Source organism: Rhynchophorus ferrugineus, unplaced genomic scaffold, assembly GCF_030347505.1.
Source record: "Rhynchophorus ferrugineus isolate W39M unplaced genomic scaffold, kcgeb_rfMv2 rfM1, whole genome shotgun sequence".
In the NCBI taxonomy this organism is placed as follows: Eukaryota; Metazoa; Arthropoda; class Insecta; order Coleoptera; family Curculionidae; genus Rhynchophorus; species Rhynchophorus ferrugineus.
In genome coordinates, this window is record NW_027472580.1 from 29,028,085 (window position 1) to 29,052,629 (window position 24,545).

Below are 24,545 nucleotides of genomic sequence, written 5' to 3' on the forward strand. Positions count from 1 at the left end.
TTTTACTATTAATTTTTTTATTATGTATTTATTAACGTTTAAAGAATACATACAAAAGTGAAACAATTTGAAATCCAGAAAGTTACAAGTGAAGATGAAATGATGATGAGAGTCAAAACAATTTTTTTGCCAAATTATGGCTGTTCGAAAAAAAAAGAGAAATTTTTTATTACTCCGTATTTAAAAGAAAATTGAAATACTTTGTTGTTATGTTGTTACTATAGAAGAATCTATAGTAGTGTGGAGCAAAAGGCGTTTGAGAAATACCAAAATTAAAGTTTTCCTAACCTAATACAATATAAAATACTTACCGGCTTAGTTCGCTCCTACTCTTCAGACGCATTAAGCCATTAATCGAAATACCAGATTTCCAGTTTAGATTTCGAAATCGTCACTCGGCTATCGACCAAGCGCACAAGGTAACAGCGGTTGTTGAAAAGGCATTCAAAGAAAATAAATGCCCTGCAATATTCCTGGTCGTCTCACAAGCTTTTGATCGGGTACGACATTTGGGATTAATATACAAAATAAGCAAATTGCTACCGCGGAATTACTGTCTACTACTGTAATCATATCTTTTCGAGAGGCTGTAGATCAGATCAATAAAATCTACAAATGAATTAAAGAAACATACATCTATTGGACAACACTGAAGTGAACAATTGAAGCGAACCAACCACACGAACTTTTTTAGTATTTAAGTGTATTCTCAACTTTAGCTTAAGTAGTTTAAGGTTATTTTAATTTGGGAAATACATACTGATATATTAATCCTGTACTCGCCTTGTATATTAATGCAAGTACAACAGAACAGTAGTAATAAATTTATTTGTAAATTAAGATTGTACTAAACACATCTAGTGTAACATGTAATTAATTAAAAAAAGTATTTCACAATTGTTGTTGATACTGATATTCGTGGAAATATTTTGGCGTAGCTGAGTTATTAATATTTAGTAAATATATAGTGTACACGTGCGGTTTCTGTTATTCAATTCGAAACCGCTGGCATCGAAACACATGGGAATAGGAAACGGCAGAAACGGATCCTTATTTCAGCGGACGTCGTTTGGCAATGGACTCGACCGTCATCTAGGTAAACCGTGTCCGAAAATCCAATCGGACGTCGGAGCATGTCCGGGCCCTGTCGGCGACGATCACCAGGAAGCGTCGCTTTACACGCGCCATCGACCGTCGAACAAAAGCGGAAAAGCGGGACGTAAACAGATTGTCGAGACGTGGCAGGATGTCCCGAAATTGCTCCAGATCCAGTTTAATGGACCGAACGACCTGGTCCAGATACCGTCTCGGTCTGCCTGACGGTATTGCGTATTACGGCTGCATCGTTAATGTTATTGTTCCGCATTCACGTCCTGTCACGGGGAGACAGCAGGAAAACAACGTATATTTGATTCATTTGATTTGATTTGAAAGATTATATTTCCAAAATTTGCTCTCGAGGACTAACAGTCACTAACCACTTTTAAATTGTATTTAATTAAATTTACTTTCCATTAAGTTTATATTCCATTTCCATTATATATATATATATATATATATATATATATATATATATATATATATATATATTAGTAATAATTGTTAAATCTAGAATTTGGAAAGTTATGCTAAACGAATATATTTACCATTATGAAATGAACTAATGATAAATGATTTTTCAAAATTTAGGCCTACAGAGTGAATAATCAAAATAATTCATCTTTATTAACCATTAAAAATTTTAATATTTTTCAATGATTTAAAATGTTTACAAAATTACGGTAAATTTAAAATTTTTGCTATTTATCCTATGTATTTCATCGATATAAATTATGTATGTATTTGCAAGTGTATTATATATATTTATCACTTAATATTTATATTGAAAAACAATAAATACACTAGGCTAATTAAAAGAATAATTTCTTTGCTTTAATTTTTAAATAAAATTGCATCCTTCTTTGCTTATTTATTGCATTCTTTGATCTTTAAAACAGTGGTTGAATTTTTTCTCTGTCAGTAGATATATTTTTTTTCATTATTTTATGTATTTCATCTAAATCTTGACTTCTATGGATTTCATGCGTTCTACTTTATACTTGGTTGGGATGGTTAGAACATCCCAGCAAACCAAACCAATCCCTAATCCTTGAATTTCCGGATTCCGACCAAGAGCTACCATGAACTAACGTAGTCTACTAGAATTCGAACTACTAGAATTGAAATCTTGAAGGTTTAGGGTGAACGGCCACTAAAAGCGCAGTTAGTAGCACAGTTTTTTAGCCACGGACTATTAGAATCCAGAGCCACAAAAGCTTGGGAAACCATTTCATACAGGAACACCATTTGTAAAAAAATATTGTTTAGAAGATCAATAAAGATAAACTGGCAGAGGAAGGTACAGCCAATATATAAGGTTTTCAGATGGGACAAAGAGCATATACGTGTAGGTTTGATCTGTTTTCTAATAGATAAAAGCTGTCAGTTTCGCTTTGCATAGCCCTTGAACAAATCGTCTCTTCTTTGCTTAAATAATATAAAATTTTGAAGTAAATTTTATATTTACATTACAGTATTTAAAATTAAAGTTTTATTGTGTTAACCCTTTCTTATTTTATAATTTTTATAGCTACGAAAACATGTGTTGGGTAAATGATATGGGATCGGCGAATGGAGGTAAAAACGAAATGAAACAGTGGTGTTTACATTATGTGATCGTTATGTATTGACGATTAAAATAAAATGTGGAAAATACAAAATATATAAAACGGATGGCAGCGGTGTTACCTGGAGACAAGGCTTGGGCAGTCGATGGTGGCACGTAAAAACGTCTAAACCAAACGATGGTCGGTTTAACTGAATAATTGGAGATACCCTTCAATAACTTCCCAGATAAACGCCTCGGGGTTGTCAGTTATTCGTTATCATGTTCTAGTGGGTGCCGCTGGCACCCTGCCCGTGTTCAACATCTGGTATTATTTTTCTGGGTATTTTGTAAATCGTTATTCCACTATTTATAATGTCTCAATGTCGCTACACATGTAAAAAAATCTTTTTTTTAATTTCTAAACTAGAACAACTCCTTAAAATAACTGAATATTTATGTAAAAGAGCTGGTAGTCGTCACAGATATATGGTTCTAACATTATCCATTATTTAAAAAGATAATATGATATTAAAGCACCAATAATGGGTTAATACCATATATAAGTCGAAAATAATGAAACAATTTTCGGTTACATCATCAGCAAAAGCCCCGACCAAACCTTTGCCAAAAACCGTAAGAACTACCGCTACGTTCGAGTAGTCGTATTATTGTCCAACAAAATAAATACTCCCGAAATAGAACAATAAATCTTAAAGTGGGCTCATGGTCTGAGGGATATTTCGTGTACCGAATCAATTAAAAGCAAAACTAATTCCCACTCTTGAATCTGAAATATGAGCTTATTTTTCGGTACAGAGTTCCTCCATTAGTTTGTAAGGTCGCTCGCTGTTTTCTCGTTCCCCCTCTCCCACACTTTCTATATCCATCGATCGTTCACACATCTAAACCAAAAAACTTCCGAACGGAAAAATATGTTTAACAACTTCTATTCAACCCTCTTCTATAAACTGTGCATATTTTTAGTGTAAAATGTAACTATTTTCATTTATTGGCAACTTTCTCATATAATCCGTACCATCCGACATATATATATATATATATATATATATATATATATATATATATATATATATATATATATATATTCCCTTCCCCCCATCAGATATTGAATTGAAAAGTCCCCGGCATACCATATTAAAACACATTTTTTTGGCAAAGTTAGTTGTTTTTATTCAACATAATTCCCTTCAAGGGTGAAGCACTGATTATAGCGATCCTTCAACTTTTCGATACCATTTTTGTAGTACTTTTTACCTCTGTTTCAAAATAGGCTTCAGTTTCGTCGATCACCTCTTCATTCGACGAAAATTTCTTCATAGTGAGCATTCTTTTGAGATCTGAGAACAGGAAATAGTCGCTGTGGGCGAGATCTAGAGAACACGGCGAATGAGAAAGCAATTTTAAGCCCAATTCATGGATTTTTTACACAGTGCATTGTCTTGGTGAAACAACACTTTCTTTTTCTTCAAATGCGGCTGTTTTTTCGGCGATTTCGTCGTTCAAACGGTCCAATAACTCTATATAATAGTCGCTGTTGATGGTCCTTCCTTTAAGGTAGTCCTTCCTTCAAGGTAGTCAATGAAAATTATTCCATGCGCATCCCAAAATACAGAGTCCATAACCTTGTCAGCCGACTGTTGCGTTTTCCCACGTTTTGGAGCGGGTTCATCGTGTACAGTTCACTCGGATGACTGTAGATTGGACTTCGGAGTAAAATGATGGAGCCATGGTTCATGCCATGTTTTTGTCGGTAACAACCTCTTTTGGGCGTCCACTGCGTTCACCGTCTTCGGTGCTGATTTCACCACGTCTAAACTTAGTATATCAGTCCTTGATGGTCGATTTTGCTGGAGCAATGCCCGGAAACTCGGCATCAAGTCAAGTTTTTGCTTCAACTATATTTTTCCGTTCAAAAAGCAATATTTTATCAACACGCGAAATTCCTTTTTATCCATTTTTTCACAATAGCAAAAGTTGCTTCACTCAAAATGTTACGATTAACAAACTAATGATCCGACAGTTGTCAAATTTATACACGCATCTTTTGAGGGTTAGGGCTAACTAAAAACATATGGATTTAAATCTAGTAGCGCCATCTATGTGCCAGGCCGGGGACTTTTAAATTTACCTCTTAATACAAATGAATATTTTGTGTTTATAATTCAATTACTTCTTAAAAAGTAATTTGTAATTGTTATGTCAAATATCTGACACTGATATATTAAGCTAAATTGTGTTTATATTGTAGGATATAAAATATGTGTAGTAGATAAGTTAAATAAAGTTTATCTTTATTTAGTTATTACAATGGTTATTATGTACATATTTTATTTTAAAACGTTTTATTTTTTGTATTAAAAATGTAAGTTTGATTATTTTTTTACTTTTTAGTGACTTCATTTATTTTTTGAACTGGTTTCAATTTCTTGTCAAATATTTTATTTTTCTGTTTTTAGTGTTCAAGAAATTACGCAGTTATTTTATTAAGTATTCTAATGGATAGCCCGAATGAGGAAAAATAGGAATAAAGAAACAATAATTGAAAATTAGGAACGTTTCAGGCCTAGACCTAGTGTAGGTGATTTGACAAATGTTTCAATCAAACTAGAGCAGGAAAAAGCTGCCGCCCTGTTGGTAATCGAGTCATCGACTTCCGTGTGTGAGCTCATGGTTCTAACCATTACGCCATAGACACAGTTGCCTACAACGTGTCTACGACGTCTCATATAATAAGGTTATTGCTTAAAAAGCAAATTGACTGACTTTTACACGGAACTACTTCCGATTTATCGTCACATCAGTTCAGCACTCACATTACACACCAATATTTGACTATTTTAGTTAAAAAAATATGTGAAAACTTTGTTCGTGCCTTTGAAATTTGAGGTTCTTCCTCGATTTTTCAACCCTTCCCCCCATAATATCTTAATTTGGAATCAAATGGGATCACATCGGAAATGCACTATTTCGAATAAAAAAATAATTTTGAAAATCGGTCCTTAATTGACGGAGAAATTGGCGAACATATATTTAAAAAATATATACAGCCGAACATAGAACATAAAATGTAACATAAATTTGTGCTCATTGGGACGTGTAGAAAAATTGTTTCCATTAGCAGGTTTTATTCGTTTGTCACCAGGAACTGCCTCATACTATTTTGAAAATCTAGTGTTCATGAAAGGAAATTCTTATTTTACGGATTGATAACTCATAAGCAGTTTTTCATGTATTGATATAAAGCTTACTTTGAGTTTGAGTGGTTAGAATATAGTATATTTATTTTTCAATATTTTTATTACACTGATATTTTTTGGCGGATATATAGATATTTTTTGTTACGATATCTTGTTATGTTTTCTTTTAAATTGATGGATTGGAAAATATCGATATTGAAATCTAGGGTTTTCGAAAGAGAGTATAAAACTTTTGTTAAAGAATTTAATCACCATTTTAGAAATAGTTTTTCTCCGCAGCTATTGCAAATAAAGTAATTAGTTACTTTAGCAATTAAAGTAGAATTTACAAATATGTAACCTAGATTCTTTTCAATCTTTCGGTCTTTGGTCAATTATATGATAGGTGCTTATATATATATTATGATAATTTTTATACATAAACATATTTTTATTAATATAATTGCTGCAATATATATATATATATATATATATATATATATATATATATATATATATATATATAAATTACAATATTTTCAATCATTTCAAAAGCGGTTATCCCTCTGACAACATGACAATACCGATTATCGATCCATATCTTTACTTCCTCTTGTCATATAAGAGAATGACTTTGCGTCCATTACAATACATCGTTCAATTTCTTACACTGACGTCGGTAAACACCTCTAGTATTTTATATTCGATTTTAGCAGCTCGTTATTACCTATACCTTGTTGATCCCCCCATGTTGAAAACGTTCGAATTTATACACATTTTTCCCCATTTTGGACCCTTTCCGCCATATCACATTTTTGAGATTTTGAGTTGCGTTTTTGTGCAATAGATTCAATTCGTTTGTCTTCGAACTTTTTTGGTCCAATATTTTTAAATCCTTGCGGCCAAAACCGACGGTTGGGATATAACGAAACATCACCACAAGTTTTTAAAAGTGTTTTATGGGCTGTGGTAGCAGATTTCTTAAAATCAAACAACAAAAGTAATAAATGTCCAAAATATAATTTTGATTTAGATAAAAATTACTTTATGTAGAGATCACTTTTGACAATAAATATGAAGGATATATCTAATAACTTAATACAACAAATACAGATGAAGATCAAGAATAAACCTCTCCGATACTTCAAAGTTCAAATTTGTTAAATAATTATTACATTGTAACTACATAAGAATCTCCTTACTCTCAATGAAATACATCAATAAAACAACAACAACCTTGAAATAACTTATTCTATAATAAAAACTATATTATTACACTAACTAAAAGTTTGTGGCTCCAATAAACTCTGTGTATTGAATGTACCTGGTCAAATAACTGAAATCAATTAAGTTAATTTTATTTTTAATAAAGTTAAAATTGGTACACGCTATAGTTGAATATTTTTTAACCCAACCTTTAATTGTTTTCAGATCATTTCGAATTGCCATGGTCACATTTTTTGCGGCATTTCTCCGTCTTAAATCCGGTCTAGCAACGATTCTTGTCTTCCCACTTGAGATATTGTGTCTGTTCGGTTCATTAATATACGGCTTTCACTTTTTCGCTACGAACTCGCGTCTTTCTCGAACTAATAGTTTTTGTCCGTTGCAACCACGCTAAATTCTTATTCACCTATTCTGTTATGTTCACGGTATTACTTACTGTTGTGCAATTAATTTTTTTTGTACGCAGCTGGAATAACGTGTTTTTCTATTTTGAAAATAACGATATTGATATATAAGTAATTGGTTGTCCAACAAGATTTACTGTACGATAATAACAGTTTTATTTTTCAAAATATGCATCAAAATAAATTCATGAACTATCGTCAAAGGGGTGTAAGAACTGTCTATATTTAAGTAAAATTGTAGAAGGGTGGGTTCTGGAATTCTCTAATTCTGGAAAATCATGGCATGCGCACAAGGATATAAATTTGCAACGTTGTCAGTTATTGCAAATTATACGTATATTTGAAGAATATATTATAAATAATTATAATATACTTTATTTATTTATATATAAAACATAAGTAACTATTTATCTTCAAAATTACTCAATAATATAGCTCTATATTATTGAGTAATTTTATAATATAGTGCGCCGCACTAAAATTTTCTCACCCAATTTGTTCGGTATGCAAAAACAGAATGGAAACCCCTCTCCTAATTCTTTTTATAAAGCATTCATTAAGCCTGCGTGCACAATATTCGCGTATACATTCTTTTAGCATTTCATATGGTCCTCCATTTATTATTATTAACATAAAATCTTCTTCGGATACGTAACGAGGAAACTACGATTGTGGCTTATATAACAACACACATTCTGTAGTTTTGACCTCATTTACCCAATGCTTCGATACTTGTAACGTACTTTTAAATTTTATGTTTTATATTTGTCGAATTCAATTGGTTTGCTTGCTGAATATTATATAAATCTTTATGAGTCAATATATCTAGTAATTTTGAATGCTTAAATTATCTCCAGTTTCATCCAATATAGCATTCATTAAAATTTCATTTTTCATTTTTTTTTCGTTAAAAAATCGTATTTTTATCTGATTTTAATAACTCTTACCATTCAATAATATTTTTACCAAAATAGGAAATCCAAACCTTACAAATCTTCAAGCGAGCCAAACTTCAATATTTCTTGTTCAATTTGTTGTGATGTTGTTGATGAGATATACTCATATAAAGGACATCGAGTCATATTTATCTCTACTTTCTTTTGCCTAAAATATAAGGAATTTGGTATATAATTGAATGCAATTTTCAAAATTAAAATAAAAACTGAATGCGAACGCACCTGGATGGAATGAATGTCTTCATATGTCTGCTCAGATTAAAAGCGACAATATTCACAAATCGGTGATTTATCCATTACGGCCTATTTTTAATCAAAATTTGAACAATACAGGCACAAATAAACTATAAACCACTAAATTCTTAACCTTACAAAAAAAGCTCTTATCAATGCCAGGATAAAATCCAAAATGAACACTGTAGTTCCTTGGATTCTACCTCTCGAGCATTTGTAAATGACAGCGTCGTAAAATCAGGAAACTACCGAAGTTTACCGAATACCGGTTATGATTCTCCAGTAATAGCCACTACTTCACCCAATATATCGATATTTTTAGCTGATATATTTTTTCCAGTAAACCAATATTATATTCAATTCAGTGTTATTCAAAATATCAATATTTTTTCTAGAATTTGAACGAAACGATATTTGAAAAAAATCGAATGACTGTTCAGAGTAATAAATAAATAAAATCATAAAATCATAAAAAGTTCATAAAATCCATTGTTTTTGGCCCATAAAATAATAAATCTATAAAATATTAATATTTTTCAATAACCCGATATGGTAATTGATTTATGCAATAACTTTTTTTTTTATCCTTCAAAAAAAAAGTAAATCTCTAAAATATATATATCTATAATCTATCGAATGTCAAAAAATTTCGATTTTTTCATATTTTCACACGTTCTTTTGAGGTCATTTTTTGGTCGATATTTCAATGAAGTGGCCTTGTATTCTATCTATATTCTATTCTTGGTTCTATGTAGTTCACAATATATTACGCTAAGGGGGTATTCTAGTCTAATGACACGCACGTGAAATTAAAGATAAACAATATAGGATGATGAAGTGAGGGGCCTGAAAAAAATGGCGCATCCTCGTTAACATTACTGCAATATTCCTAGTAATCTGAAACCTGGAGATAAATCTAGAAGCTATGTAAACGTCAAACATTTGTTTCATCAAATTACGACTGTTCGAAAAAAGAGACATTTTTTGCCACATTTTATGACATAGAATTTTTTAGAAGTGGTAAAATTATTATTAAAAGGTTAAAGGGTTAAGCTTTGACATTATGAAAGAATAGTGTTTTTTTTTAATTTCTACAATACTTCCTTAAATATTGTTAGGCTGGCGTCTAGTGTGACGTATATAATTTTATCCAAAAATATATTTTGTCTTATAAGAATAAAAAGAAACATTATTACGACCAGAGGATACAAATGGTACAAATGACTTTATATATTTAAAGGTTGTCATTTTGCAAAATAATTTAATGAATCACAATCGTGTTGAAAAACTATTGTTTTTTCATGGTGTTCATTCAAAAATCGGCTCAAAGAAAGAATTAAATATATATACTGACACAAAATTATTCATCAAGGTTATGTTGCTGATAAATTTCCTATCTTATATTATGACCTTTTACATTAGGCAATCCTAACATAATTTATTGGTGTCGTCTTTTTTTTTCGGTCACTGAAAGTGCTCCACTTGTGAAAAAAAATTGATAATGTGAACTATTCTTGGCTTGAATTAGTTTACATTAACGATCTCTTGTATTTTAAAATTTACAACAATTCACAATGTACTTTGTTATATAAAAAAATCAATCTTTTTTATTATTTTAAACAAATCTTAAGGTAATAAACTTTTAAATATTAACAAGAAGAAGGAAAGAGGTAAAGCCTATAAAAACTATAAACAAAAAAACCCGATTTATATAACCAAAATATTAAATATCGTTTTAAAAGAATTTAAATATTTAACTTTTAAAATTATTTTAAAAATATAGAATGCCATTACCGGGTAAAAAAATGTGCTAGAAATTCGTTGAACAGTAAAATGTACTCTAAATACATGTAGTGAACACTCGAATTTGTTGTTTATTATCGATGACTCACTCCTATCGTTTCGATTTAGTCTCATATTAACGTTCTAAGAAAAATTGAAATTAAAGAATAATCGATTTTTTTATTTTCTATTGCATCAGAGTTATATACGATAGTCACGTAGCAGTATTCACGTCATGATATAGTGGGTTATGGAAAAAGTAAATTTGAATTACTAATCTATTTGAAACACTAATCACTTTTCTAGTAAAATCGTCATTCCGTAACTGTAGAACTCAAGTAACCTGTTTCATTTGTATTATTTGTTGACCATAAGGAATCAAATTAATGGTTGGTGTAGGCACACAGCTATTTATTTTTAATTAAAATATAGTGGGTGCAACAGTTCACTTGTAACATTCAGTTGAATATAAGATTTTGAATTATTCCGTAGTATAACTAAGCCTGTGCCTGAATTAGTTAACTGGTTTAAACAATCTATTATAGTATATATCAATTTCTTACGTCATTCATTCCTGTACCAATCTCCTGCAGCGCTATCTACTTACAACAAAATGTAAAGAAATTTCTCAGTTATAATATAACCTAACATTTAATAGTTTTAGATGTTTTGCGCATCTTAACCATCAGAGGGCAAACCAAGCAAGAATATTTAATAGAGGGAAAATTAAAAAATATGATTTTAATAAAGTATATTATTATTTAAATACTAGTTAATATTTTCAAATTACATTAAAATAACAGAATTAAAAATACAAGGTTACCAAACCTCCTTTTATTTCTCACACACACAATATATATATATATATATATATATATATATATATATATATATATATATATATATATATATATATATATATATATATATGTATAAAAACTTGTATAAAAAACTATAAAAACTATAAAAAGTATGTATAAAAACTTGTTGATTTTGATCTTCAATGTTACATGTCGTCGACGGTTGTCGACATGTGGTCGAGCGAATGGTTAGGATATTATGTTAGGTAAAGGAAGTACGGTAGCGTTGTGGAAGTGGTACTGTTACAACGGGGTAGAGAAAAGAAAAGATATTTTATAGCCGGGAACCGCATGATACCACTCCACCGGCGTTGCTAACCTTTGAACTTTATGTAGGTGTAATAATGGTGGGCTAAAGGGTTGTAGCGGTTGCTACATCACTCCCCTCCTAGTGGAGCTGCCGTGGAACGTACCTCCATGTGATGTAGGTTCCTGAACACACCCCCAATCGCGCAATCAATCGCCTAGCGTAATATTGATTAATAATTTATTAATGTATTATAATTAATTATAATAATAAATGGTTTATCTCAAGAAATGCATTAAAAGTAATAACAAAAATACATGCAAGTCTTAATGCGTCGAATTCAGCTGGATGCATTAGTATCACGCTGCAATAAATACAGATCCGAGACAAGACACCGTCACACCTCGCTGAATCCACTCAACATAAACAAACGCGAATGAGACCGGTGCGTGGAGAGTGCGCCAGAGGGCGCGACAAAGGACGGAAAACACGGCGACAGGGGTTACCTGTGAGGCTGTTTTAATTTCAAGCAGAGGAACGGGTTTAGAAACGGTGTTTGACATGCCACGCCACTATGTAAAGTATAATTCCGTGTAGGCTTAGTTCTAACAAAGAGATAAGACGTTACACATGGAAGGGCAAACCTTTTACCTAGAAACCGTCTACTTCGGGGGATGTGAGAAGCGTGTGTTGTTATCGTCGTCAGAAATGGTAAAATTTTATAGGTTAAAATATGTGGTTTAATATTTTAGCGGTAGGTCTGATGTTACCATTTTTTTATTACATCTTACACTAGATTTGCTCAGTAAAATCTTAATTTACAAATTGTTTTATTAATACTGTTCTATTTTACTTGCATTAGTATACACTTAAGATGACTACGGGATAAATACATCAGTATATATTTCCCAGATTAAAATAAAATTAAACTACTTAAGCTAATAATAAGTTAAGAGTAACACTTATACACTAGACGTTCATATGATCTGGTTCGCTTTAATTTTCCGAATTTCTACTGTGTTTTAGTAATCTCGTTTCATGTTTTAATGCGAAATCTTGTATAACTTCGTAAATCCATTAGAGTTTGAGGTCATCGTGCAGTTCTTTGTTGGTTATGTAAAGATAGGCATTGATAATTCACCGAAGAATCTTGTTTTGTCAGCTTTGGATTGCCAGTTGGTTTGATATTTTAATTCAATTCAATAGTTTGCCACACACATAGCCAAACTAACCAGTATAATTGTTTCTTTTTTAGTTTGATCTGCCCTGCTCTGCTTTTTGATGACGATGAATGGCTTGATTTTTGAGACATGATGTTTTCAATTTAACCTACAATCAAGATGGATGTGATCGGGTATCCATCAAGTAAAATAATAAGATTTTGTCATTTCGCCGCAACGAAAACTTATTGTGGATAAATTTGGAGTTATTAAGCTGTATTCTCCAGTCTCTAGTCCATTTCTAGGAAGAGATATATCTTTTATTATAACAAAATTGTGTTTCTTTGTTGTTGATATATCAGCAATGTAGAGCAGGTACATAATTTGCCTCAAGACTTTACTCTGGGTAACTCTAGCTCTGATTGATTTAAATGTTGCTTCTGTCCTTTCATGCGAGATTCAATTTTTTTCCGAAAAAATATGATTCCAACAGTTGGTAACAGTTCGGCGGCAGCAATTTGCTCATCTTGTAGATTAGTCCCAAATGCCATACCCAGTGAAGCATAATTATTTGTGTCACCTTTAAACATTTCCGAAAATGCTTCACTCTCAAACAGGCATTAAAGGTGGATTTAGCTCATATCATTTAGGCCTTTTCGTCTAATTTCCCAAATTTTTCACCTGGACTTTCGCGGATTCTTTTATGATACTTCATCTATACTTCAAGAGGGAATACACTCGCTGCTTTACGATAATAAACTTTATTGAGCTACTTTCCTTCTGCCCGCAGCATATTTACTCTGAGGATTTCATATCCAGTGCAGGACTTGGTTGTGCTTTTATCCCTAATGGACAAACCTGCCTTTTCAGGCTCGCTGGACATGGAATGATACTCACTGCTAAACTATACGCCTTACATCAACCCTTACAATATGGACTCTCTTATAATTCAGCGAATTCTCCTACTAGTTGACTAGTTGTTTGCTGACGCTGACGAGAGGGAGAGAGGGATATAGAAAGAGAGATATATATATGGAGATAGATAGATAGATATAGAGATAGATAGAGAGATATAGAGATAGATAGAGAGATATAGAGATAGATATAGAGATATAGAGATAGATAGAGAGATAGAGAGATATAGAGATAGATAGAGAGATATAGAGATAGATAGAGAGACATAGAGATGTCGGAATGTGTTGCTGTCGATGCGATTGTTTGTCCGAACGCTCACTACTATTTTATAAGGAATAAAATGTTGTTTACTTCGATATTGAATGATACATGTGGCCGACGGGTAGAGGTGGAGAGGTAGAGGAAAAAAGAAAAGAGATTAAGATGTCGTCGTGGCGGTCTTTTATAGCAGGGGACCGCATGGTACCAATCTACCAACGTTGCCAACCTTTGAAATTGATGTAGGTGAAAATGTGACCTAAAAGGTTGTAACGGTCGCTACAGATTTAACTCATATGAATCGTTTCCTTAACTCCTAATAATTATTGTTAGTCCTTGAATTCTTCGAACTGTTTTACATCTTCCCATCATCCTGAAAGTTAACATTTTGTTGTTGGCAATCATTCATTCTCTACATTAATCTTCGTCTGTTATATATTTTACTTTAATTTATTATACAAATTTTATTTATACATATACATAATTATGTTTGTCTGCGTCCTATGTATAGTATGTCTAATGTTATGCGCAAAAGACAATTATATAGTCGCAAAATGATGATAAATTCGACAAAAAAACATATGTCGACAAAACATCATGATCATTACTATAATCTTTTATTAATCCACTGTTTACTTTGCTTTTTAGGCAGGTAGCTCAGTATAGTAGGAGAGTAGTGTATAGATTGGCACATCCAACCTAGAATTATCATCTCAGTCATTCCAGTAACCAAGCTAGGTAAGACCTTCTAAAATTATCTTCATTATCAATGATTGTTCGCCAATTAGTTAGTTTAATGATTCGCTATGGATAAAGTTAATACGTATGTTAAGTGCTTAAGCTGAAAGAATGGTCGTCCTATTACTGTAACTATCGTGGGTTCGAATCACTCTGGGATATGGTTGCAAATTTATGTTTGTGATTGTGTCTATGATTCTCAATAGGCAACAGTGTAAAATTCGACAACGAAAACCATCACGTTCAGGCCGGTAATCGGGCTGGGTAAGACCGGATGTCTTTTGAGATGCTCTCGATGATGGTCACTCCCCAGTTGGTAGGCTTAATGCCGATCACGGTTCTATACCCACGTTAAACAGATGACTACTCCAGATATACTCTTAGTAAAAAAAATAGTTTAGTATAACAATAACAAAAATACATTTAAAAATAATTTGATAAAAAATTAAATTGTTGCTTGATTTAAAAAAAATGTATAATATTCTTCATATTCGTATATTAGTGGGTCATTTACATTTATTTTTAATATACTAGTTTCATACAATTTAACGATTGCCGTTTTTACAAAAATAATGTTCCTATTAGTATTGGCTGCGTTCCAATTCAAACAAATTTATTACAATTTATATCGCTCACTCACCGTTTCGCCGTTTCGGATATCAGATTTATTGTTAAGATCTTCGCGAACTTCCACTAAATTTAGTCCATTCTCACGAATTATTACTATCATGAAGAATTTAAGCCTTATTTAGGATGTTTTTCTTTAAATGCTTTTTATTTTTTAGGACAATGTCTAGACATGACAATAATATGGAACTTGTTTGGTATACGTCTATTTTTTTAATCTAAGAAGCGACTCGTTTGGGTTATATCACAATTTTTTTATGGAAAGCTTTCAGAATTTACCGTCTTTCAAAATAATATATCATTATTTTCCTAATACCGTTTTAACATTTTTTCCAATACTTTTTAATAATGTATTTTTTTTCGAAGCTAAAATATCCAGAGGTAACATGATATTGACAGCATACGGATGTAATTTTACTTTTTTATATAAATTGCTAATTTTTAGCCATATTTTTCTTTCAACTGTTCGCTCATTTCATACGTAGTAATATGTTTGTGATTGATCTTGCTCTTGATATAAAAACTCTGCATATTTTCAATAAAAAGTGCATTCAGAAAATTCATTTTTATTCATTCAAATCAAGTGGAAACACATTGGTTTCAAGTATCATTAGCAAGACTAATCTTGCGTGTCAGTGTTTCTGTTTCCGTATTAAGTAATCGTACATTTCCCATATATTTCTTACAAAATCACTGTTTATACTACCTTTCGGATAATACGTAACACGTCAATAGAATTAAGCTTTTCTTTCTTTTGAATATTCCATATAAATATTATTGTTCATCTTAGCATTCCGAAATAATATAATTGCTAATTTACCTAAAAGTTTTGATGCATTATATATAGACATATATAAAGATTAGAATTACTTAATTAGATTAGAATTACTCATTAATTAGAATGTTACTTTTTGCCCGGTTATATAATAAGCAATTGTAACACGCTACGTTCATGTACATACTTAGATCAACGTGTGATCAAAACTATTGTGACGTCACATAGTTGTTGCTAACAGATACGTTGATTTTTCTAGTATGTGTTATTGAGTTATTAATTATATACTAACGCTAATCAAGGAACGTTCAACATTGCTCTATTGCTACTTATATTCTGCAGGAGCTTATCAAAACATTCATATCCTAATTGTCGGTTTTGTTTTCAATGATTTCAAAGTGGTGATTTTGATGTCAATAACAGCGAATGGTCTTGATAACCAAGTTAAAAAAAGAAAAGGAATTGAAAGATTTATTGCATGAAAACTTCACACAAACTCTCAAAAAACCTTCAGAAGAAGGAAGTAGAAGGATTGGAAGAAGTCAAAATCAGCAAAATGACTGAAAACGCTAGTTTGAACCATTTTAATATTGCTGTTTCATTCAACAAAGAAGATTCTACTGTGGTATATTACGAATAGAGATGAAAAGTTAATCTTGTGCAACAAATTGAAGTTCAAAAAGGCATGGGTTCCAGAATTAGTAGATGGTTCGCGACACCGAAGTGTTTATTTATATATATATAGTTTTATAAATTTATTTTAGTAGAAATTCAAATATGGGAATGTTTTACAAAGATTGATAAGAACCTCTTTCTTCTTCATCATCGTCGTTATCTCTCTAGATCGTCAAGAATTTCGAGGTCAAGAATACTATTTCCATCTAATTCGCCGTGATACGGTGATGTGAAGGAACATTGTAATCCCGATTGCGATTCATAATCATCCTTACAGTTGTAAAATATTGTGTTTAATAATTCAACTGCTGCTGGTGATAACATAGTCATAATCGGTTCCAGGAATCCATTTCATAGCACCCAACCCGCTCTTGGGGTTCTAAATTATTTCCTAACTAAGTTTGAATTTGATAATATACATGGTTGATATGCCATTCAGCTGCCGCACTCGTTGGTGAAAGACTGGGTAACACAAATTTATTGAGTTGACTTGACGATTTGGGTGTAACGAAAATGATCCATACTGTCCTCGGTTTTCAGAGCATTATTCTCTAGCGTTGTATTGAAAGTTTTCTTTCCTTTTTTAAACAACGCAGAAGTCATGTCATAGCCACTAGATATATGCAGGAATAAAATATGTTTTTAGAACGTTAATATTTATTACCATTTTTGGACTTTATATAAGTTTTAAAATTTTCTTTGCCAATTGTGTTAAGGAAAATTTCTTGTTGATCTGACTTCATTACGTCGAATTAAATTAACCGAATCTTTATATGAGCAAATCTATAACTTATCTTATTATCACGTCAATCCATTGACATTGTGATTCTTCTATAGCTTCTTACAGTGTTTTTCGTGAGAAGATCTGCATCGCCTCCAGTCTATTCTGTAATGATACTAACGGCTTCTAATTTAATATAATTAATAAAAAATAACAATTGTTTATAATTATATTTTTTTAAACAATTTACGGACTTTATACGCCGTATTATCTGAACTAACGGATTACGCCGTAAATAGCCGAGTTTTGCGCGCTCTCCATTCTCTATCTCAAAAACGATTCAATGTATAAAAAAATGTTTGAAAAAAAGTTGTAGAGAATTTTATTTCCCATAGCAAATTTCAATAGTATTATATCCCTTTCTACGTGTTTACGCGATATTTGCAAAATACTATTTTTGTGACCTTTGAAATCTTAAGACGAGAGAGGGAGAATGAGATTTTATGACACTTTTAAGACAGCTTTTAGAATATTGAAATAAAAGTTTATACGAGCTTGCAGCTTGTTATCCCTCATTCCGAGGTTAACCCTCTTTTTTAGCTTATATGAAGTTCTTAATGGATGTGACGGCAGAAAAGTACCAGCTAGTAACAGAACGCCTGGCTACACGTTCCACAGCTCGAATGGGAAGTTCAGTCACAACATGTAATTGAATTGCAGCGAAACGAACGTCATTCTTTCAACATAGTGTCACCATATTGCCAGAAATATGGGAAAAATAAATATTTTCTCAATAAATTCTTTTTAATGTGAAAAAATAATCAGATACATCCAAGCATGCAATATATCATAAATTAACTGGACATATTCTTTTGATATAGAATTTTCGGAGCAGGATCTGGATATAGGTCGTCGCTGCTACCCTTTGATATCAGAAAAAGGAAAAACTATTGCACGACACAAAGGATATCGGTCAGAGACTGTATCTCTTGTCGACGAAATACGGGAGAGAAAAAGGTAAAGTCGTCAGTTTATAAGAGAAAGTCCGCCTGTAATGAAGCTGCGCCAAAGGGACACCTGTGATAGCCTGTCCCTTTCTATTGCGTTTATTTCTTCATTGTGTTGCATCTCCAATTTCCCGGTGGCTACCCATATACGTGTTTGTGTCGCATTTCTCGTTATTATATAAATCATTTGGAAATTTCTACAGTAAATGTTATATTCCAAGTTGTTTTATAAATGACATTACTAGTTAAATGACAAAACAAAGGCATCTAGGATTTTGACCCAAATCGCGATATTTACTAATTTAAAAAAATAACTCCTATTATTCCACCTCATTCTCCTTATTTTGCTCTACCAAATTTCTGGTTATAGTAAAGATAAGCGTTAGCATACAATCATTGTATTTGAGTAAAATTAGATATTATTTTTAATATCTTATTATTTTTTGATCAGACTAATAAACTAATAAACTAATTTGTATTTTAATGAATTTTTCAATGACTAACACTAACACTGATTGAATTTAGCGGTAATGCCCTTGAATCTACATAAATGTAAAACTATAATATAATAGAAATTACAATTACAGTAGTTAATTAATTTTTTTTTCAAATATATTATAAAATACTTTTTAGATTCCGTATTTGTATTTAGTTTTAGGTGTTAAATTCTTAAATTAAAAACATTTAAAAATATATTGACCATAAAATGAAATCGCAATTATTTTCTTGCCAGTTTAATAAGGCCCCATTTAAACTCTCTCATAAACTTATTTAGTTTTCTCTCGAAAATATTAAAGATTTGCTTTTATATATGCTTTAAAAAAACTATGTAAAAATTATATTTTTCTTAACATCTAAATGAAAACCTAAACAATCGAATCCTAAATAATCGAATCCTAAACAATCGAAATCACCCTCATCTCAATTTAAAAATTTATCATTAATATTTAATTTATATATAAATTATTAATTCAATTTATTATTAAATTAATAATTTTTGCAATATACTATCATTTTTGTATATTTATTATAATGACAAGTTTAGGATGCTAAAAATAGAAGACAGAAATATATAAAGGCATCTATTTCTTGTTATTCCAGCCACTGCATTTGCATGACGCCCATTAAAATGACTTGAAGGAATACATACGATCTGTTATTATAGCGCCGTCCCTTAAACGTGTGCCGCAGATAATTAAAAAACTGAGCACAGTAGACGGCGGAATTTAGTCTTGGCGTCATTATTGTAATGTAGTACACGCGACTCTTTGATCGGTTATTCTTATTTAAAAAATTACAGTTTGTGATGTGTGATGCTTTGTGAATTGTGATTTAGTGATAATAATATAACGGGGTTTAATTAATTGTTAAATTAATCAATAGCATGCAATTGTGTGTAGTGACCTAATGTAGATACGTTTTGAGGTTATATTATAATTAAACATATTTTAATAAAATATTTAAAAATATTTATTGTTATGTTGAACGAAGATTTAAATTACCCTCAGGTTAATTTATTTTGTTGTAATATTATAATTTTTTTGAGAAAGAATGAAGTGTAAAGAAGTTTAAGGTTTGTATAATATATTTTACATTTTATTTCGATGAAGAAAATAATTGGATAAAGTCTTTTTTATAATAAATGTATTGTTAAACTTATAACACATTAATGAACAATATAAAGTTTTATATAATTTTTTTCACAAAAATTAGACGAAATTGTATTCTAACTTAGAATTTTATATGATTGCTTTATATGATTTTTAAATAATTGATATCCCATGTTTGTTGTCTTAAAAAATTCAATTTTTGGCAGTATTTAGACTATATATGGCTATAGTATAATTAATTGTATCCGAAGAAAATCCTTTAGTCACAATTCTATTTTGAATAAATATGCAACATTTCTAAATGCTTTCAAATAACTGATTTAAGATCAAAAACACAGCTATGAGAAAATACCTATTTTTTGTACATTGCTTCTGACTGGTCTACATGCATTGTAAGACTTATTCTCACGTAATTTTATACTGCTTTTATTTAGCATCAAATGATCAATTATCAGGATATTTGCAAGAAAAATAGTGTATTTACTGGTTTGTAGTTTGTTGTTTGTATTACTGATTATAAGACATAATATAAGTATATAATGGAAGCTTAAAACAAAATGTAGAAATGTAAACTTTCATGTTTCTTAGATATACAAAAATTTTTCATTGCATAATTCAAAAAAATAATTTTCTCGATAGCATATTGTAATATATCTCTTTTTATATTTTCATGCTATTTTAATCTAACATTATTATCATATAATTATTTTTAGTTCTTGTTTATTTCCTTAAAGTTTACAAACATTTCTGACTATTATGATAACGTTTTTTAATAAAATAATCAAGTATTAAATTTAAATAATGAAGTGAAAAAAATGTTAATCAAATGAAGTGCATTCTGAATCCTTATTGGATGCGCTACGATGATATATCATAATATATACTGAAACTGTATTGAATTTATTAGTAGTGTCATAAATTATACGTGTGCCATGATGACAGAAAAACAGAAAAACTCTAGGCGATAAGGTTTCAGTTTTGACATTACTGTGACATTATGTGGGTGATCGAAGGTTCATTGTAGTTAAATAAAGTCAATAAGTTGTGTTGGATCCTATTAGAATACTTTATATCTGGATTTATTGACAAGAACATAGAAACAAAAAGTGTAGTCAACTATATTCGGATATTTACAAACCTTTTATGCCATTTCATTAATGTATTAATTTTTGAGGTTATGTTCTACATACATATGTTTATTTATATTTATTAAGCAGTTATGATCGTTTTATGTTGGGGGCGAGTAATTTTGTCCCTTTCACAGTTGGTGTTGTTCAACCTGTTCATGCATTTAACTGTTTCTATGGCGGACAACGTCTCCCTTTCTCCCAGGAATTCGTTCCCGTTACGGTCACTGTCAGCTGTCTTTGACGGGCCCTTCTCGTAATTTAATGCAGTGGAGAACGTTTCGCCCGTATTTCCATCATTACGGCGTTGTTTTCGGCCGAGCGAAAATTAATTAAAACGACAATTTTACGACATTAGCTCTGTTTCGCTCGGCTCGACGTTTGTTTCGATATTTCGTTTTGTTCGCCTCCCTTGATGTTCTCATTTCTATGCTGGATATTTGTTAGTAAAATTAAAATGTTGTTTTATGTGACATCCAGTCTGTTTTATTTGGATTTTGATTTTTAAGAGGTGTCTGAAATGTTGATATGATAATTGCCAGGTTTGTAAAATTTACTAAATATTCTTTTTTAGACTGAATACTGTCGAGGTCGCTCATCTGTACTGTTGGTTTTAGATATTATATATTACACTGTTAAAAAATTGTACTTTTTGAGTTTCCTCATAATTTGATCTAAAGTATATTTAGTTCTTAGTATGTGCTAAAATTAGGTCGACTTTTTATAATCATATTATTATTTATGTTTAGTTTAGCTTTTGTTTCTTATTTAAAACTTTATTGTTATATTATATCATGTTTTTATCCATTAAACAAATATTATAATATTGGAGTTTTAGGAATAAATGCCTTTTTCTTTCTTCTCTAAATGAAGTCGTTCTTCTTTTTCCAAGATTAAAATTTGCTTTGTAGAAAACTGATACTATTATCTTTTTGGTTGATATCTGAATTCTAATTTGGGAAATATAAAAAGAGTTAAATTTCTTGTCTAAAATAATTTTTTGCTTTTTTTGGAAGGCACTTTACATATTTGGATTAGACGTTCGTTCTGCTTAATACGCTATCTGAATCTCATTGAAGCTATGGATAACCGTTGGTTATTGGCCTATTGCTTGTGTTTGTCTTTTGGCAATTCGATTATTATTAAATGCTGAGTGACCAATATTGGGATCACACCGGAAAGTAGACCTTTATCTTTATGTAGTTCAGTTAGGATGCTATAATTTAGTGATTTATTTCGGTAATTATTGAGTTCGGCTTTTTAGTCTTGCCTGCATCTAAACAGATGAAATAAGTCATCAACTATACTTCATCTTAATTGATTTACATGCTATTTGAAATTTAATTTTTCCTAAAGGATGTTTATAGGTATTCTGATTATCTTTAAAAAAATATTTGTAGAAAACATGAAATTAATTGGTTATTAAAATATTTTTCATCATTTTCTCCAACTTTATGGTAACAACGATCGACCCATTTTCTTTAGCATTTTAAAACCGTATGTTAGGTAAACCCTGCTGTATCGACATGAACAAGTGTCAGTCATAACCCTTGCAAAATGTGACCGAGTGGTTTTTACGCCTTCATATGTCTTTAGATTGACTATGTGGCCATAAATGCCCCGATTCAATGTTGATGTGTATACAATCACTGTAGACCACAAAATACTTTTCTATTTTTGTCAGCAAGCAATGAAATTTCAATGTAAAATTGATTTTGAAATATCATTTTCAGTCAGTTCGTGTGGTAGGCATTTTCCCTCCTAGTAGATGCTTCTCATCGCCCCATCGCATATAAACGTCTGAGAACAATTTATTGAAAACAGATACAATCATCTAAGTAGTCTGAAAGTTCTTTGAGAGTTTGAAGTAGATTTCCGTCCAATATATCTTACAATTCATTGTCTGCAAACTTTTTGGGCCCTGCAGGCCGTTTGTTGTCATTGACATGAAAATAATTAGTTGACATCAAAACTACCAATTTAGGTATGACGGAGTAGCATTACCATAAGTTTCCAAAATTGTTTGATAGGTTTCGGAAGCAATATATCAAACAGAAAATTTGTTTTAGGCATAAACATGTAAAAAGTATCGAATTTAATAGTTAGATTGATTTGTCTTCCTTTGATACTTCACATTTACACCAATAGATATCATAGATCAAAATACATTTAAGCATCTAATAATTTTTCCCTATACTATATAAAGGTTATGCTAATAATTATTGGGTAATGTAAAAATGTAATTAGTTATTTTTGCATTTTAATGCTATTAGTTCTAAAAGTGCTGTTATCCATTAAAGTTTTTGAAACTCTTTTTAGAATTTTCCTATAGCAAGTCTAAGTTTCCCGGAAACAATAGCCTTTTTAGGAACTAGGGTAAATATCGCCATTATGTCGCAATTTCTAGGAGGGTTCGTTAGGATAAAAATTGGAGTAGTATTTATCCTTCGTTATGTGGCCTTTCAGTAAAGTAAAATATGGAAGGCTAGCTCAAAAAAGGTAAAATAATGTTACAATTATATACATATACACGCACATAAAATCACATAAACAGATACAAAATTATTATATGCTGTTATAAACTGTATCACAAGACATAGATTACTTTTATTCGCAATATATTTAGCAGCATTGTCGTAAATATTGTATTTACATTAAGCCTATGAAATATTATATATTAATATTTTACTATTAGTGAAAACAATTTCAACAACGATAAGTAAGTGTATTATTGGTGTCAAAAAATAGGTAATAACATTTGTTATTTATTAAAACAGGTACTTAAAAAATATATCACAGAAATGGGTTAGAGTATCTAAGAATTATGAAAGATGTAAGGCTAAAAACATTAATTTATAATTTACTTGAAAACATAACTATAAAGATAACTGGTCCAATAACTCTATGCAATAGTCTTTGTTGATGGTCCTTCCTTTTTCAAGGTGGTTAATGAAAATTAGTTCATGCGCATCCCAAAATCTAGACGCCATAATCTTGCCAGCTGACTGTTGCATTCTCCCATGCTTTGGAGCGGGTTCATCATATACAGTCTACTTGGACGACTGTCGATTGGACTTCAGAGTGAAATAATGGGGCCATGGTTCATCTATTGTCACATATCGACGCAAAAACGGGTTTATTACCCTTGATCAACGTCAAATACAACTCCGAATCATCAACTCGTTGTTGTTTTTGATCAAAAGTGAGCTCATATATTCGTGAATGATATGATGTGCACGTTCCGTTGATATCTTTAGAGTGTCTGCTATTTCATTCAATTTCAATTTACGGTGATTAAAAATCATTTTGTGGATTTTTTAAATGTTTTCGTCGGTAACAACCTCTTTTGGACGTCCAGTGCATTCAGTCTTCGGTGCT

The 24,545-nt window shown here is 31.0% G+C and overlaps 1 protein-coding gene across 9 annotated transcripts in view; it reads left to right on the forward strand.

Annotated features, from left to right (window-relative positions):
- The window catches only part of Cad87A (Cadherin 87A), a 727,969-nt gene that overhangs the window by 31,274 nt on the left and 672,150 nt on the right, over positions 1-24,545 (forward strand). For 4 of the 9 annotated variants that reach the window (XM_076419264.1, XM_076419270.1, XM_076419272.1 and 1 more), the window contains exon 2: positions 14,536-14,625. The exons of the other annotated variants lie outside the window; for them this stretch is intronic. The gene's annotated coding sequence lies outside the window, so the exon portion shown is untranslated. The remainder of the gene's footprint in view (positions 1-14,535; positions 14,626-24,545) is intronic. 9 annotated transcript variants of the gene reach the window in all.